The sequence below is a fragment of the Rutidosis leptorrhynchoides genome, chromosome 2 (assembly GCF_046630445.1).
Source record: "Rutidosis leptorrhynchoides isolate AG116_Rl617_1_P2 chromosome 2, CSIRO_AGI_Rlap_v1, whole genome shotgun sequence".
Lineage (NCBI taxonomy): Eukaryota > Viridiplantae > Streptophyta > Magnoliopsida > Asterales > Asteraceae > Rutidosis > Rutidosis leptorrhynchoides.
Window position 1 is genome coordinate 550,342,655 of NC_092334.1, and position 18,652 is coordinate 550,361,306.

The window sequence follows — 18,652 nt, forward strand, 5'->3', positions numbered from 1 at the left end:
ACATGAAATTAAAGTACATAATATAAAGAAATAAACTAAGTAACCAAGTTAATAAGTTCATGGGTTTCATACTTTAAAGATTCAAGCCTAAGTCATGATCTTTAAGAAAGTAAACTTTTAAGTTTACAAACATGATTTACAAGTATGATTTTTACAACCATGAACTTACAATCTTTAAGACTTTAAAGGTAGAACATAAACTAGTAAGTTTATGTTCTTGAGTGTTCTTGTAAATACAAGATAAATGAAGAACAAACTAGTAAGTTTGATTCTTGATAATTAGTAAGTAATAACAACAAGTAAGTAACTACAACAAAGAACTAGTAATAAACAACAAACAAAGATGATGATGAAGAGTGACTTGGGCTACGGTTTTAATAATAAAAAAAAAAAGAAATATGAAGCTTGCTACTTACAAGTATTTGAGAGAAAAAAAAAATAGAGAAAGAAAGGTAGTAAATGAAGTGTGTGTAAGTATGTTTGAAGTGAATTAAATATGCAAGATAATACTAGTAGAATAAGTTGACAAAATTTGAAAACAAAAACATCCTCCAAGGCACTATGGCCGTTGGTTTCTACAAGGGGAAAGGAGGAGAGAAAAGTCCACAAGGTTACTTCATGTATTTGACTAAAAAGATGGTTAATAAGGGTGTTTACATGGGAAAGGTACAAGTAACTAGATTCTTACAAGTTAATCCATCTAGTTTGTTTCTAAAATAATACTTACATGTGTAATGGGCTAATAAGTCCATTAAAGAAGTAGGGTGGGCTTCTTAAGTCCATTAACACTAATAAAGGCCCAAGTTCCATTAATTGACAAATTAATCCAACAAAGCCCAAGTAATTAACTAGTAACCATAGTTAATTAAAATGATTAATAAAAATTAATCATGAATGTAAATAATATCTGAAAATATTATTCGTGAAAGTTCGTGTGTCACAAAGACGTTTCGGGCATTTAAAAGTCAAGTATGGTAACAAGTAAATGTATATAACAATACATTCGTTTAATCACAAGTATTAATAATAACCATTATTAATCGAGTGTTATTATATTATACTAACTCATGCTTCAATTCCCAACACTACTTCAAAAACATCCATTTTTCAAAATTTTCAGGATTTAGAAACTAAAATATTTTCTTTTATGATGTAATACAGATAGCGCAAAGAGATAACTGATTTCAGATAAGAATAGTTGTGAAAATATCTTCAGGAATATCGAAGATATTTATAATGAAAGATACGATGATATCTTAGAATTTCTAATATTGAAAGATGATGAAGAAGATTTGTTCGTAAAGGTTTAGAGTCAGGAGCAAGGTATTCGTTAATATCTTCAGCAGATACTGAATCATTTGGATTCTTTGAAGGCAGGTTTAGTCTTTGTGATTTGTCCACAGCCTCCTTCATGATTTGCTCAATCCGTTTTCTAGTTCCAAACCTTCTCTTTTTCTGAGCTTTGCCAACACACAATTCTTTATCATCAAACTTTTGGCTGTTAAAGTCGTTTACAGTTTTTGCTGCTTCATCAGCTTTTTCAACATTCAGGGTATTGATTCGTAGAATGGTTGCTTTTCAGAATTTCAGAATGAAAGCTCATAATTCTAAGAGATGAGTATTATATGTATACATATGATGTTCTAGTACAGTTTTGAATTCAAAGTATGGCATTTTGAAAGATGTAAGAATCTAACAGTGATGTTTTTTTTTTGTTAAATCTGGGCTTGGATTCTGATTTTTTTTTCCAAATCAGAATATGTAATAAAATTTGGATGCGAATGGTTGTTTTGATTTCTATGAAAGAATGTATATTGTTGTGAAAGTAGTTAATATAGTTGATGATTGCTGAATCAGATTTGAAGAATATAACATATTATTTGTGAATTTATATATCTTTTGGGTATTACCTACCCATTAAAAGTTTCACAAATAATATTTTGTACAAGAGAATTTTATCCCAATTTTTATGAAAATATTAGTATGTATATTTTCTTCAAATGTAATACAGATTTAATGAGTTAATATCATATTAAGCTCATTTAATTTTCAGCTGGAACTAGAAATGAATAATCTCTAAAACTTTAGAAATTTCGTAATCTTCGTGGATTATCTCTTCAACGTAAATGAAATTATGATTCAATACTTCGTTATTCATTTTTATTGATATTTCCTCGGTGAATGATGTTAGTGCTCGTGGAATTCTTATGAACTTCATAAGATATAAATGATGTTTTCTAGAAAGTTTCGAGTACATCGAAGATAAAAGTGTAAAATCAAACATGTAGTTGATTAATACACTAAGTTTATTATGAAATGGAATTCATTGAGTTGAAACAGATATTGTAGTTAACGATGGTTAAGTCGTTAACGAAGGATGTACATCATAGCATATTAGTAATATGAATTAACCGAGTAGTACCTACCAGTTATGATTCACATGTAATAGCTTAGTACGAAAAGATTTATTTTGATTTCAAATTTCATATATATATATAAAATATACATATAATTTCTTCAGAGGAAATGAGTTAATACTTCATAACTCGTTGATACAATATATGCGTTGTTGATTTGTGATGATGTTGGTGATTATGGAACTGGTGGAAATTGTGATGTTATAGGTGCTGCTAGTGCTGACGATGCTGATAGTACTGACGTGCTGGTGATGCTGACGGTACTTTTAATGTTGCTTATATAACAAGTATAGCTTGTAAATCGCGCACTATTCCTGTCAGGGTTTCACTTTATTATTTCTATCCGCCCACTACTAATTTAAAATATATAATCTCTAAAACTTTTAGAAACTACATATTCTCTGCAGAATATTTCTTCGATGAAGTTACGAATCAATACTTCATCGTTTGTTGTTGTTGATATTCCTTGGTATCTATAGGGCGTATGACGTTGATGCTCGTGGGACAGATTGTGAAGTTGAGGTTTGTAGTACGGTTGTTGTTGGTGGTGGTAATGGTACTATTGATGTTGTTGTCGGTGGTACTATTGATGCCGGTGATGTTGCTGGTGCTTGTAACCTTTGCACCATATTCTCCAAAGCCACTACCCGAGCGCAAAGCTCGTTGACTTCTTCTATTACACCGGGATGATTGTTGGTTTGGACGAGTAGATGAATAAGATTCAGAATTTGAGATAGTATATTATCGTGACGAGGTACTCTGGAAATGAGAGAGAAAATGGTGTCTCGAACAGGTTCGCCGGTAAGTGCTTCAGGTTCTTCGCCAAGAGGGGAATGTGGTGGATGGAAGGGATCACCTTCTTCTTGTCTCCAATGATTAAGTAGGCTACGAACCCATCCCAAATTCATCCAGAATAGGTGATGGCTGATTGGTTGATCCATTCCTGTTATACTGTCTTCGAAATTCAGGTGAATATCCATATCGGAATAGCTGTCGGAGTTTAAGGAATTTGAACTAGATACGGGATCCATCTTGTATAATTAGGGAACTAATTTTTGATATGAGATAGATTATAGGATTTAGTTTGGTATTCTCCGATACATAATTTACATATGTATATATAATACCAAAATTCCATAAATTACGGAGAAATTTTCGGAAGATGTCAGGAAAAGTTTACAGTAACTGATACGCTAAGATATGTATTAGCAAATACGCTAAGATATGAATTTTGTCTATACACTATTCATGCAATAGTTGCAGGTAAATGTGTCTAGACTTAAGAATGATAAGCATGTAATTCCCGACAAGAAATGATAAGCAAAACTTTTGACATCCAGATACGGTTGAAGTCCAGACTTACTAATACAGCCTAACAACTATCAATTAGACACACTCATAAAAGACCTGGTTCGCTAGGACCAACGCTCTGAGACCAACTGTGACGATCAATCCAAATCCATATGGACGAACACGTCATTCATCGATTTCATTGCGAGGTATTTGACCTCTATATGATACGTTTTGTAAATATTGCATTCTTTTGAAAAGGCACACCATAAATGAATATTTAAATCAAAGGTTTTCGACATCTGATGATTTCTACATATAGACAATCACCGTAATATAATAGTTTACAATAGTACTTCCGTTGACAATGCAGTCAAAATAAGATACATGGTGATGATTTGGTGAATGCAACGTTTCCTTGAAAAATATGCCATGTAAGACTCCATGCACATAGCTTGTCTAACATATAAGCAAACATCGGAAGACTTCTAGGGAGCCTGAGAATAAACATGCTAACAAGTGTCAATACAAAGGTTGGTGAGTTCATAGTTTTAATGTTTTGCATAATTTGTACATAAAGGTGGATCACAAGATTTCAGTTGTATCATCCAGAAACGTTTATCAAAATATTCTACGAAATTAAGCACCCTGGTAACTAAACTTAACGTATATATAATTTATACCCTTTTTATAATCATCTTAATAATACACGCAAACCAACGTGTACGCTTCTCAAATAGCATACGTCCGTTAAAAGGCTAGTCCTCTAGCTCGGACGGGAATATCAAGCCCTATGGATCCATATACTACTACTCGCGCCCACCAGTTCTTATAACTGGCAGTTACTAGTTACCAAACCTAAGGGATTTTCAGTTCAAACTCAGTGTAGAATTTAGTATGTACTTGTATCCATTGCGTTTAAAATAAAGTGCATGTATTCTCAGCCCAAAAATATATATTGCAAAAGCAATTAAAAAGGGAGCAAATGAAACTCACCTTAGCAGCACATAAGGTCATTCACCGAAATGTGACCGAAACTCGGAATGCAAAATAACCGTAGATCTCAACCTAGAGAACATATGTTGGTCAATAAATGTCTATCAAGCTAGGTCAGGTCATAGTGTATCATAATCCTAATGCTCGAAAATGTTAACAAAAGTCATATCAAAAGTCAACCTGACCCAATATGATTTTTAAATCTATACATGTTTATTAACATAATATAAGTCTTGATAATTGAACGAATTTATAGTTTATTAAGCTCAAAGTATTATTTATTTCAGGAGCTATATTATATTTGAATTATCATGGCAATCGAAAATGTTTTATTATTTCACATAGCTTTCCAATACTTGTAAAATCATATTATAGTATTTATAAAGCTTTAAAACATGATAAGACAGTCAACTTTGACAATTGTTCAACAAGACAAGACGTGCTTTATATAGAAATTCATTTACTCGATTAGTCATATTTGAAAATCCAATTTATCAATCTTATAAACAAGTTGTTTAAGTATCAATTGCAGATTCAAAAGCAATTTCAATTAATGTTAATCATAATTCAGTTGACCATATCTTTTAATCCGTTCATCGAAATCACGCGATTTCTAAATGAAAAGTTAATAATTTTTCGCCAGCTTTCCAAAAACATGCATATCATATACCTTATATCAGTAGCATATGTATCAAATTCGCGATTCATGATAAATTATCTAACAACAAAATTAATGCATACAAGCATGAATAAACATATATACTCGAGCACTAGTCAGGGATACACTATTAATATATAAAAGATAAGATATGAATGCTCACGTATCAATATTGAGATTCAATATTGCAGGAAGGTACGTAGATGTAACGGAGATGATAAACACTAGGTTTGACCTTTGACTCATGGTCATAACCCCCAAGTAATACCTATAACCTCCATAGCTATAACCCATAATTTCCTTAGCTTAAACCCGTTCGAAAAGCTTGTTTTGAAAATAACTCGCTCATGACCTCGTCGTAGTATTTTATGTATAATACTACTAATAATAATACTCCTAACCATAAGATTAATAATAATATTAATCTTAATAATAATAATAATAATAATAATAATAATAATGATAATAATAATAATAATAATAATAATAATAATAATAATAATAATAATAATAATAATAATAATAATAATAATAATAATAATAATAATAATAATAATAATAATAATAATAATAATAATAATATGAATTACAGAGGGAGTAATATAGATGTAAGTGTGTGTCGAGCCAGTGAAACGAATTCAATTTATAGACATCTCCTGAAATCACACTCCATGCGATCGCATGGAGTTTATATGTTAATCTCATGCGATCGCATGAGATCGAATTACAGCTCACAATCGTTTGTTTTTATTCTTGTCGACATATTATTTAATTATATATAATATATTTAATTTATATAATTAATTATATATTATATTAAATTCACGTGCATAGTTGACTTGTAATTTTCGTTCCGATGACTCGTACGTTGTCACTTGACTTATGTCCCGGTTCTGGTTTCTCGAACGCATTTTCGTACGCTTAGAAAACTAGCACTTTTCGTTACGCGACGTGTACCTTTATCAAAAATTAAACTTAATCATTGATAAACTATGTCACTTGAAGTGTAGCTTTAATCAATTAAGTGTTTTGGTTATTTGCTTCTATAAATCATCGTCTCGTAGTATATACATATACATATATACATTTTTATTTTGAAATAGGGTTTTACTGTAGCAAAGTTAATGTAGCAAGTTTTTTACTGTAGCAAATAGTGATTTTTGAAAACACTGTAGCATTTTGGGTACTGTAGCAATTCGAAAATACTGTAGCAAATTAGTATTTTACTGGTTCATCTTAAACGTTTTAGTTAACTTATCTAAATATCAATCGAATCAATAATTGAATGTTACTATCGTTTACTAAATAACTTGAAATCATATATATATATGCACATTAAGTTATATATATATTGTTCGTGAATCTTTGAGAACAGTCAAAGAATAATTAATTACATGAATATAGTTCCAAAACTTTGAGACTCAACATTACAGAATTTGCTTATCGTGTCGGAAACATTAAATCATTTAAAGATAAAGTTTAAATTTGGTCAAAAATTTCCGGGTCGTCACATGATACGTATATGTTTCTCATCCCATAGTTTAAAGTAAAAGTTTTTGAAAAGGTGAGACTATGATCTCACCTTGAGTGCAAGCGTATAAAAGTACTTCACAAGTACACGTGTGCAAGGACGAATGCTAGTCTTGACCTAAACAAGTAGGTCGTATCAATAACGGTAAACACGATATGTCAAAGTATTCAATTAGTCCTATGGCTAGTTACGACTCGATTATTATAGCACGTGAATCAAATTGTCAAGTTTCATGCAAGGAACAAGTATAAAAGCATGTTAGAATGATTGCATAAGCATTTGGTTAAGTTTGGACAAAAGTCAAGTTTGGTCAAGTCAAAGTCAACGAAAAAGTGAACACGTTCGGGTCGGGTCCCGAACTATTTTTCTGAGGTTTTTATTCATATATAAGCATGTTAGAACAAGTTACATGTGAATCAGAGGTGCGTTGCATAGCAAATATTTTTCTAAATTTGACAATGTAGGTCAGAAGCCAAACATGGCAAATGCCGCGCTGCGACCAAGGAGGGCCGCGCCGCGACACTTAACGTGGTCTGGTGCCTGGTCAGTTTCAATTGTTCAAGTCTAAATTTAATCTTCAATTTAGCACAATTCACAAACTGTAAACACTTACGACACGTATCTTATATCGTTGGAAATGTAATTTGACAAGGAACACAACTAAACACGTTTCATCAATCAATAACATCATTTGCAATAATCGAAATTTCCAAATTAAATGATCAATTAATGCTCATCATAAATGCTTCAATTTCATAAATGCATAATTATGATTCGGGAAATAAATGCACACATATGATACGCCGTTTCGTAGATAATTACGCATACAATGTAATTAAACACTTACAAACAACATTGCAAAGCATTCAATGCATCAAAGGTTCATTTTACTCCTATCAAACCCTAAGCCAAATTCACAAATTTAATAATTTTACTTATGAAGCTAATCCATGTCAACCTATATATCAATTTGAAGCTAGTGATGTTAGGAACACATTTAATACATGCATTTATAACATCTAACAACATTTAAGCAACCAAAACTCAAGATCAAACACACTAAACTTTCAAGTTCATGCTAATTACTTAAAATAACGAGATCGAGCATATAAATTACATATTCATGTTAGACTTGAGCCATAGAAACTAATTAACACTTTTATAAGTAAAAATCATCAAGAACATAAAATCAAGTGATTTTAGAAAGTTACCCAAATGAGAAGTAATAGGTATGGATTCGAAGAGGAAGATGCAAGGATTCCAAATATGTAATTTGTTTTGATGTTTGATTGTTAGATTGAAAATGGATGATGAATCTTTGAATTGGTGTTTGAGAGATAATATTGAAAGTATTTAGAAAAATGAAAAAGGAAAAGATAATGAATGGAGGAGGTGGGTGTTGACTAGTCCATCTAGTCACACCTTTGATCTATTGACGAAACTAGTCCCTCGAGTTCGGTTGCGGGTGCGTGAATTACCTAAACGAATTATTTTTAGAATGCGTTTTAACGGAAGATGTTATAATTACATAACGGACTTTAAATAAGCAAACGGAAAAGTAAACAGAAAAAGGCGGGGTGTTACATTACCTACTCCTTAAAAGAAATTTCGTCCTGAAATTTAAGTAGGTGTAGTAGTCGTTGTTTCTTCCTCGGGATCTTGCATTTCCGAGTCCACGAATAAATGAGGGTATTTCCTTTGCATTTGATATTGCCTTTCCCAAGTAAACTCGGGTCCTCTTTTGGCGTTCCAACGGACCTTAACAATCGGGATTCGGCTTTGTTTTAGCGTTTTGACGGAGGTATCTACAATTTCAACTAGTTCTTCTATGAAATGAAGTTTGTCATCAATAATAAGTTCCTCGAGGGGGATGATGACATCGGGCTCGGCAAGGCACTTTTTCAAGTTTGACACATGGAAAGTAGGATGAACGGAGCTCAATTGAGGCGGAAGATCTAAACGATAAGCAACGGTTCCAACACGCATTGAGATTTCGAAAGGACCAATATACCGCGGATTTAGCTTCCCGCGTTTCCCGAAACGGATTACACCTTTCCAAGGTGCGACTTTTAACATTACGCGGTCACCGACTTGAAATTCGAGGTCGTTGCGTCTTTTGTCGGTATAGCTCTTTTGATGACTTCGGGCCGTACTAAGTCTATCTCAGATTTGAACGATCTTCTTGGTTGTTTCATGAATGAGTTCGGGCCCGGTGATTTGTGTGTCGCCTACTTCGGTCCAACAAAGAGAAGAACGACATTTTCGGCCATATAACGCTTCGAATGGTGCGGCATTGATACTCGCATGATAACTATTGTTGTAGGAGAATTCGGCGAGAGGTAAGGGCTTGTCCCAAGCTTTTTCGAAATCGATAACGCAAGCTCGTAGCATGTCTTCCAAGGTTTGAATTGTGCGTTCGTTTTGTCCGTCGATTTGTGGATGATATGCGGTGCTCATGTCTAAATGCGTTCCCAAGGCTTCTTGTAAAGTACGCCAAAATCTAGAAATAAAACGGCCATCTCGGTCGAAAATATTCGATAAGGGTACACCGTTGAAATGTCCCATTCATATTGATTATAAACGTTCCATATTAATTGATTTCATTGCGAGGTTTTGACCTCTATATGAGACATTTTTCAAAGACTGCATTCATTTTTAAAACTACCATAACCTTTATTTTATCTATAAAGGTTTAAAAAGCATTACGTAGATTATCAACTAATGATAATCTAAAATATACCGTTTACACACGACCATTATATAATGGTTTACAATAAGAATATATTACATCCAAAAATAAGTTTCTTGAATGCAGTTTTTACATAATATCATACAAGCATAGACTCCAAATCTTGTCCTTATTTTAGTATGCAACAGCGGAAGCTCTTAATAATCACCTGAGAATAAACATGCTTAAAACGTCAACAAAAATATTGGTGAGTTATAGGTTTAACCTATATATTATCAAATCATAATAATAGACCACAAGATTTCATATTTCAATATACATCCCATACATAGAGATAAAAATCATTCATATGGTGAACACCTGGTAACCGACATTAACAAGATGCATATAAGAATATCCCCTATCATTCCGGGAAATCCTTCGGACATGATAAAAACGAATTCGAAGTACTAAAGCATCCGGTACTTTGGATGGGGTTCGTTAGGCCCAATAGATCTATCTTTAGGATTCGCGTCAATTAGTAGATCAGTTTACTAATTCTTAGGCTACCAAGCAAAAGGGGCATATTCGGCTTCGATCATTCACCCATATAATTTAGTTTCATTTACTTGTGTCTATTTCATAAAACATTTATAAAACTGCATGTATTCTCATCCCAAAATATTAGATTTTAAAAGTGGGACTATAACTCACTTTCACAGATTTTTACTTCGTCGGGAAGTAAGACTTGGCCACTGGTCGATTCACGAACCTATAACAAATATGTACATATATATCAAAGTATGTTCAAAATATATTTACAATATTTTTAATACGTTTTACTGTTTTAAGTTTATTAAATCAGCTGTCCTTGTTAGTAACCTACAACTAGTTGTCCATAATTAGATGTACAGAAATAAATCGATATATTATCTTGAATCAATCCATGACCCAGTGTATACACATCTCAGGCTAGATCACAACTCAAAGTATATATATTTTTGGAATCAACCTCAACCCTGTATAGCTAACTCCAACATTACTGCATATAGAGTGTCTATGGTTGTTCCAAATAATATATATAGATGGGTCGATATGATATGTCAAAACATTTGCATACGTGTCTATGATATCCCAAGATTACATAATATATTAGAATACATGTATAATACAATATAAGTTAGCTAGGATATGATTTGTATAGAATTGTTACAATATTTCCCGTAGCCACAACAATCAAAAAATATCCAATCTTGTTTTACCCATAACTTCTTCATTTTAAATCCATTTTGAGTGAATCAAATTTCTATGGTTTCATATTGAACTCTATTTTATGAATCTAAAAAGAAAAAGTATAGGTTTATAGTCGGAATTATATGTTACAAGTCATTTTTGTAAAGGTAATCATTTCAGTCGAAAGAACGATGTCTAGATGACCATTTTGGAAAACATACTTCCACTTTGAGTTTAACCATGATTTTTGGATAAAGTTTCATGTTCATAAAAAAAATCATTTTCTCAGAAGAACAACTTTTAAATCAAAGTTTATCATAGTTTTTAATTAACTAACCCAAAACAGCCCGCGGTGTTACTACAACGGCGTATATCCGGTTTTACGGTGTTTTTCGTAATTTTCGGTTTTAAATCATTAAGTTAGCATATCATATAGATATAGAACATGTGTTTAGTTGATTTTAAAAGTTAAATTAGAAGGATTAACTTTTGTTTGCGAACAAGTTTAGAATTAACTAAACTATGTTCTAGTGATTTCAAGTTTAAACCTTCGAATAAGATAGCTTTATATGTATGAATCGAATGATGTTAAGAACATCATTACTACCTCAAGTTTTGTGGATAAAACTACTGGAAAAGTGACAAATGGATCTAGCTTCAAAGGATCTTGGATGGCTTGAAAGTTCTTGAAGCAGAATCATGACACGAAAACAAATTCAAGTAAGATCATCACTCGAAATAAGATTGTTATAGTTATAGAAATTGAACCAAAGTTTGGATATGAGTATTACCTTGTATTAGAAAGATATATTACTGTAAATAAGAAAGATTTCTTGAGGTTGGATGATCACTTTACAAGATTGGAAGTAAGCTAGCAAACTTGGAAGTATTCTTGATTTTATGAAACTAGAACTTATAGATATTATGAACAACACTTAGAACTTGAAGATAGAACTTGAGAGAGAATACTTAGATGAAGAAAATTGAAGAATGAAAGTGTTTGTAGGTGTTTTTGGTCGTTGGTATATGGATTCGATATAAAGAATGTGTAATTTTGTTTTCATGTAAATAAGTCATGAATGGTTACTCATATTTTTGTAATTTTATGAGATATTTCATGCTAGTTGCCAAATGATGGTTCCCAAATGTGTTAGGTGACTCACATGGGCTGCTAAGATCTGATCATTAGAGTGTATATACCAATAGTACATACATATAAAAGTTGTGTATTGTACGAGTACGAATACGGGTGCATACGAGTAGAATTGTTGATGAAACTGAACGAGGATGTAATTGTAAGAATTTTTGTTAAGTAGAAGTATTTTGATAAGTGTCTTGAAGTCTTTCAAAAGTGTATGAATACATAATAAAACACTACATGTATATACATTTTAACTGAGTCGTTAAGTCATCGTTAGTCGTTAGATGTAAATGTTGTTTTGAAACCTTTAGGTTAACGATCTTGTTAAATGTTGTTAACCCATTGTTTATTATATCTAAAGAGATGTTAAATTATTACATTATCATGATATTATGATATATTAATATATCTTATTATGATATATATACAGTTAAATGTTGTTACAACGATAATCGTTACATATATGTCTCGTTTCGAAATCATTAACTTAGTAGTCTTGTTTTTACATATGTAGTTCATTGTTAATACACTTAATGACATGTTTACTTATCATTTATCATGATTAAACATAGTGTATCAATATCTTAATATGATTCATATGTATTTAGTAAGACGTTATAACGATAATCGTTATATATATCGTTTCGAGTTTCTTAATTCAATAAACTTAATTTTATGTATATAACTCATTATTAAAATACCTAATGAGATACTTACTTATCATAATATTATGTTAACTATATATATAATCATATATATGTCATCATATAGTTTTTACAAGTTTTAACGTTCGTGAATCACCGGTCAACTTGGGTGGTCAATTGTCTATATGAAACCTATTTTAATTAATCAAGTCTTAACAAGTTTGATTGCTTAACATGTTGGAAACACTTGATCATGTAAATAAAAATTTCATTGAATATATATAAACATGGAAAAGTTCGGGTCACTACAACCGTGACGGGCGACGATCTCTTTAATGTAAAGTTGTGCAAGTTTCTCCATTTTATCGGTTTCCTTCATGGCTAGGAAGTGCGCGAATTTGGTGAGACGATCAACAATAACCCAAATTGTATCATAACCGCCCACCCTCTTTAGTAGTTTGGTGATAAAATCCATCGTTATACTTTCCCACTTCCATTGCGGGATTTCGGGTTGTTGAAGTAGTCTGGACGTTCTTTGATGTTCAACTTTGACTTTGGAGCAAGTTAGCCATTTTCCAACATAAGTAGCGACGTCCCTTTTAATGTTCGGCCACCAATATAGTTCCTTGAGGTCGTGATACATCTTATTGGCACCGGGGTGAATCAAATATCTTGACTTATGAGCTTCGTCTAAAATAAGGTTTCGTAGGTCCCCATAACTAGGTAGCCAAATTCTTCCAGCAAAATATCGGAGCCCGGTTTCTTTAACTTCGAATCGAGAGGTGAGGACGTTCAAGTGTTCGAGAGAGATGTTTTCATCCTTGAGAGTCTCGTCTTGGGCTACACGAATTTGGCTAATAAGGTTGGTGTGGATGGTGATGTTTAAGGCTCGGACACGGAGAGGCACTGCTCTTTCCTTTTGGCTTAAGGCATCGGCTACTACGTTTGCCTTCCCGGGATGGTAACGAAGCTCGCAATCATAATCGTTTAAAGTTTCAATCCACCGGCGTTGTCTCATGTTTAGTTGCTTTTAGTTGAAGATGTGTTGGAGGCTTTTGTGATCGGTGAAGATAGTACTCTTGGTTCCATAAAGATAGTGTCTCCACATTTTAAGTGCAAAGACAACGGCTCCGAGTTCGATATCATGTGTTGTGTATTTTCGTTCATGAATTTTTAGTTGTCGAGAGGCATAAGCAATGACTTTCTTTCGTTGCATCAATACACACCCAAAACCATGTTTCGAGGCATCGCAATATACAACAAAATCACCATTGCCTTAAGGGAAGAGACAATATAGGAGCGGTGGTTAGCTTTGTCTTCAAGACTTAAAACGCGGATTCTTGCTCGGTCGCCCAAATGAATTTCTTTCCCTTGTGAGTTAACGCGGTTAGAGGACGTGCAACCAAAGAGAAGTTTTCGATGAATCTACGATAGTACCCGGCAAGACCCAAGAATTGACGTATGTGAGTAGGAGTAGTAGGAGTCTCCCATTTGCTAATGGCTTCGATTTTTGAGGGATCGACCTTAATACCTTGATCGCTTACAACATGACCAAGAAATTGAACTTTCTTCAACCAAAATTTATACTTGGAGAATTTGGCGTAGAGTCGTTCTTGTCTAAGGAGGTCGAGTATGAGTCGAAGGTGTTGTTTGTGTTCTTCTTTGCTTTTAGAATAGACCAAGATGTCATCGATGAATACAATAACGAATTTATAGAGATACGGTTTGCACACGCGGTTCATAAGGTCTATGAACACTGTCGGATGGTAACCAATCTTAAAGTCGTAATCATTTAACAGTTCAATCCACCTACACTGCCTCATGTTTAGTTGTTTTTGATCAAATATATGTTGGAGACTTTTGTGGTCGGTATATATGATACATTTGACCCCATATAAATAATGCCTCCATATTTTCAATGCAAAAACAACAACGCCCAATTCTGGATCGTGTGTCGTATAATTCTGCTCATGAATCTTCAATTGTCTGGACGCATAAGCAATTACTTTATTTCGTTGCATTAATACACACCCGAGACCTTGCTTTAAGGCGTCACAATATATAACAAAATCATCATTCCCTTCAGGCAATGATAATATAGGTGCCGTAGTTAGCTTTTTCTTCAACAATTGAAATGCTTTCTCTTGCTCATCCTTCCATTCAAATTTCTTCCCTTTAAGCGTTAATGCAGTCAAGGGTTTGCTATTTTGGAAAAATCTTGGATGAATCTTCTGTAGTAACCAGCCAATCCTAAAAATTGGCGTATATGCTTTGGAGTTTTCGGGGTTTCCCACTTTTCAACGGTTTCAATCTTTGCTCGATCAACCTAAATACCTTCTTTGTTCACAATGTGACTAAGGAATTGAACTTCTTTTAACCAAAATGCACACTTTGAAAACTTAGCGTACAATTTTTCCTTCCTCAACAATTCTAGCACTTTTCTCAAATGTTCTCCGTGCTCTTGATCATTCTTTGAGTAAATAAGTATGTCATCGATGAAAATAATGACAAACTTGTCAAGATATGGTCCATACATTCGGTTCATGAGGTTCATGAACATAGCTGGTGCGTTAGTCAATCCAAACGACATAACCATAAACTCATAATGACCATAACACATTCTAAATGCAGTCTTCAGAATATCATCCTCCTTCACCTGCATTTGATGATACTCGGAACGTAAATCAATCTTCGAATAAATTGACGAGCCTTGTAGTTGATCAAATAAGTCATCGATTCTCGGTAGTGGATAACGGTTCTTGATGGTAAGTTTGTTCAACTCTCGATAGTCGATACACAACCTGAATGTACCATCCTTCTTTTTGACAAACAAAATTTGAGCTCCCCACGGTGATGTGCTTCGTCGAATGAAACCACGTTTTAAAAGTTCTTGTAATTGACTTTGTAATTTCTTCATTTCACTGGGTACGAGTCTGTAAGGAGCACGAGCTATTGGTGCAGCTCCTAGTACAAGATCTATTTGAAATTCAACAGATTGGTGTGGAGGTAGTCCCGATAATTCTTTTGGAAATACATCGGGAAATTCTTTTGCCACAGGAACATTATTGATGTTCTTTTCTTCAGTTTGTACTTTCTCGATGTGTGCTAGAATGGCATAGCAACCTTTTCTTATTAGTTTTTGTGCCTTCAGGTTACTAATAAGATTTAACTTCGCGTTGCTCTTTTCTCCGTACACCATTAAGGGTTTTTTCTTCTCGCGCATAATGCGAATCGCATTTTTGTAACATACGACCTCTGCTTTCTCCTTTTTTAACCAGTCCATGCCAATTATCACATCAAAACTCCCTAACTCTACTGGTATCAAATTAATCTTAAATGTTTTGCCAACCAGTTTAATTTCTCGATTCCAACATATTTTATCTACTGTAATTAATTTACCGTTTGCTAATTCGAGTAAACACTTATTATCCAAAGGCATTATAGGACAATCTAATTTGGCACAAAAATCTCTACTCATATAGCTTCTATCTGCACCCGAATCAAATAAAATGTAAGAAGGTTTTTCATCAATAAGAAACGTACCCGTAACAAGCTCCGGGTATTCCTGTGCTTCTGTTACATTGATGTTGAAATCTCTTCCACGGACTTGCCCAATATTATTCCCTTGGTCTGGGCACGTGTTTTTGAAATAGCCCTTCTTTCCGCATCCATAACAAGTAATGGCGGCATAATTTGCTCCGGCATTATTTGTTCCTTTAGCCATTGCTCCGTAGATTTTGCACTTCATCGCATCATGGCCCTTTCTATTACACGTAGTACATGATGCCGTACCGAACCCAGTCGGATGGTATCCTTCACACCTTTGGCATGGCTTTTTCTGATTTTTGTTGCCATTGTTGTTATTGAAATGGTTGTTGTTGCGATTGTTATTGTTGGGATGTTTATTGTAGTTGTTATGGTAGTTATTGTAGTTGTTGTTGGGATTGCGATTGTTGTTACGGTTGTTGTGATTGTTGTTGCGATGGTGGTTGTGATTGTTGTTGTTGTATTGGTGACCCTTGTCACTGTTTTCTTCCCACTTTCTCTTGACTTGCTTCATTTTGGCCTCCTCGGCCGCCTGCTCTTTAATTCTTCCCTCAATCTGGTTTATGAGTTTGTGAGCCATTCAACTTGCCTTTTATATGGAGGTGGGCTCGTTTGAACTCACATCCTCCTGAATCCTTTCTGGTAACCCTTTTACAAATGCGTCGATCTGCTCTTCTTCATCTTCGAACACTCTTGGACACAATAGGCACAACTCTGTGAATTGCCGTTCGTATGTGGTAATATCGAATCCTTGCGTTCGTAATCCTCTAAGCTCTACCTTGAGCTTATTGACCTCGTTTCTGGAACGGTACTGCTCATTCATCATGTGTTTGAATGCTGAACACGGTAGTGCGTAAGCAGCATCTTGTCCCACCTACTCGAGATAGGTGTTTCACCATGTTAACGCAGTACCTGTGAAGGTATACGTAGCGTACTTTACCATGTCTTCTTCAGTACATTTACTTATGACAAACACCGATTCGACCTTCTCAATCCACTGTTTTAATCCGATTGGTCCTTCGGTTCCATCGAATTCCAGAGGTTTCCAGGCAGTGATATATGTGTTGTCGTTACCGCCCAAGGATTAGTGATATATGTCATTGTACACTAATGGTTGTTATGAACACCGATGATAAATTCGATTACCATCCCCGTGTGCGAATGGTTAACCATGGTTACGTGTTGTAGTGTAGCATATTATATTGTTTCGAGTTATATATGCTATTGTTTGTGCTAGCTTGTGTTATTGGAGATTTAGCGTTAAACGTTGCATTGGTATGCTATATAAATTGCTAGCGTGTATGAGGTATTTGTGTAAGTGTTTGCAAGTAAGTAGATTATATATGTATAATTGATGTGTCAAGAAATAACCTTTAAAACGTAGACAATATGCTTAATAATTAACACATAATACAGGCAACTAAAACCCGATCATGCAGTAACTAGCAAGTAAATTGACCAGTTCGATCCATAGGGAGAAGTTTGTTTTAAGGACTTTAAACGATTAATTATTCTAAAGGGGGATTTGTGTTTGAAGTTGTATTTTTGTTTAACGAAATAGTAAATAAATATAATGAATAACAAGAATGAGAATGTGGTGTTTACTTCTATGCTTGATAAATGACAGGGATTGTTCTTTTATAATTAAAACCGTTATGTAATAGTTACAATAGAGCAGTTTATATCAATTTCACAATATCTATAAACTTAAGAACTATGTTTAATCAACAGGATTCTTTCTTGGTTAAATTCACATAAAACCTAGTTTACTAAGAGCACTCTAAGTAAACTGCATGATTGTAAAACCTAAATATCATCCAATTACCATCCTATACTCACATATGGATGACTAGATCACTAGGTGTTGAAGTACGAGTTATAGCCTTTGATAAACTCACATAAATCAAGTCACAACTCATATAATTGAACTAGGATATAAAGATGATTACAACAATGGATTTCTCGAAAGAACAAGGTGATTTAGATTGATTTAACTAATTAGACCCAACCCGGTTAAACTCGCGTAAAACCTAAACTACAACAGTTACTTGAGGTAATTTCATGACTATGTTGTTTTGGAACTCCTTCAATTATCAGATTAAACACATAACGAAATCACTTAAGCTTATGTATCTTACCGTCTAGATTACTAGTTGTATTGAAGCATAAATTGTTCACCGAGTTAACTCACATTAATTGGTTTACAATTTATGTAATTGAAGTGATGAACTAAACAATCATAACTATGGTTCTTGTAGTTGGACTAGATGACTTAATCAATCAAACATATATATAACTAGCATAACATCAAAGTATAGAACAATCCCAAGCCATAAATCTTACGTTGAAGCAAATACACAAGGCTTTTAGCCAAACATAATCATAATAGAACTAATGGAACAGTTAATACAAGTTGAATTCATGTTTAAAAGATATAGAACGATAATACCGATTGCGATGAATAATCCTAGCTTAATCTTGATGTTGAAAGAATGGAGATTGACTTGTAGCCTTCCTTGAGCCTTGAA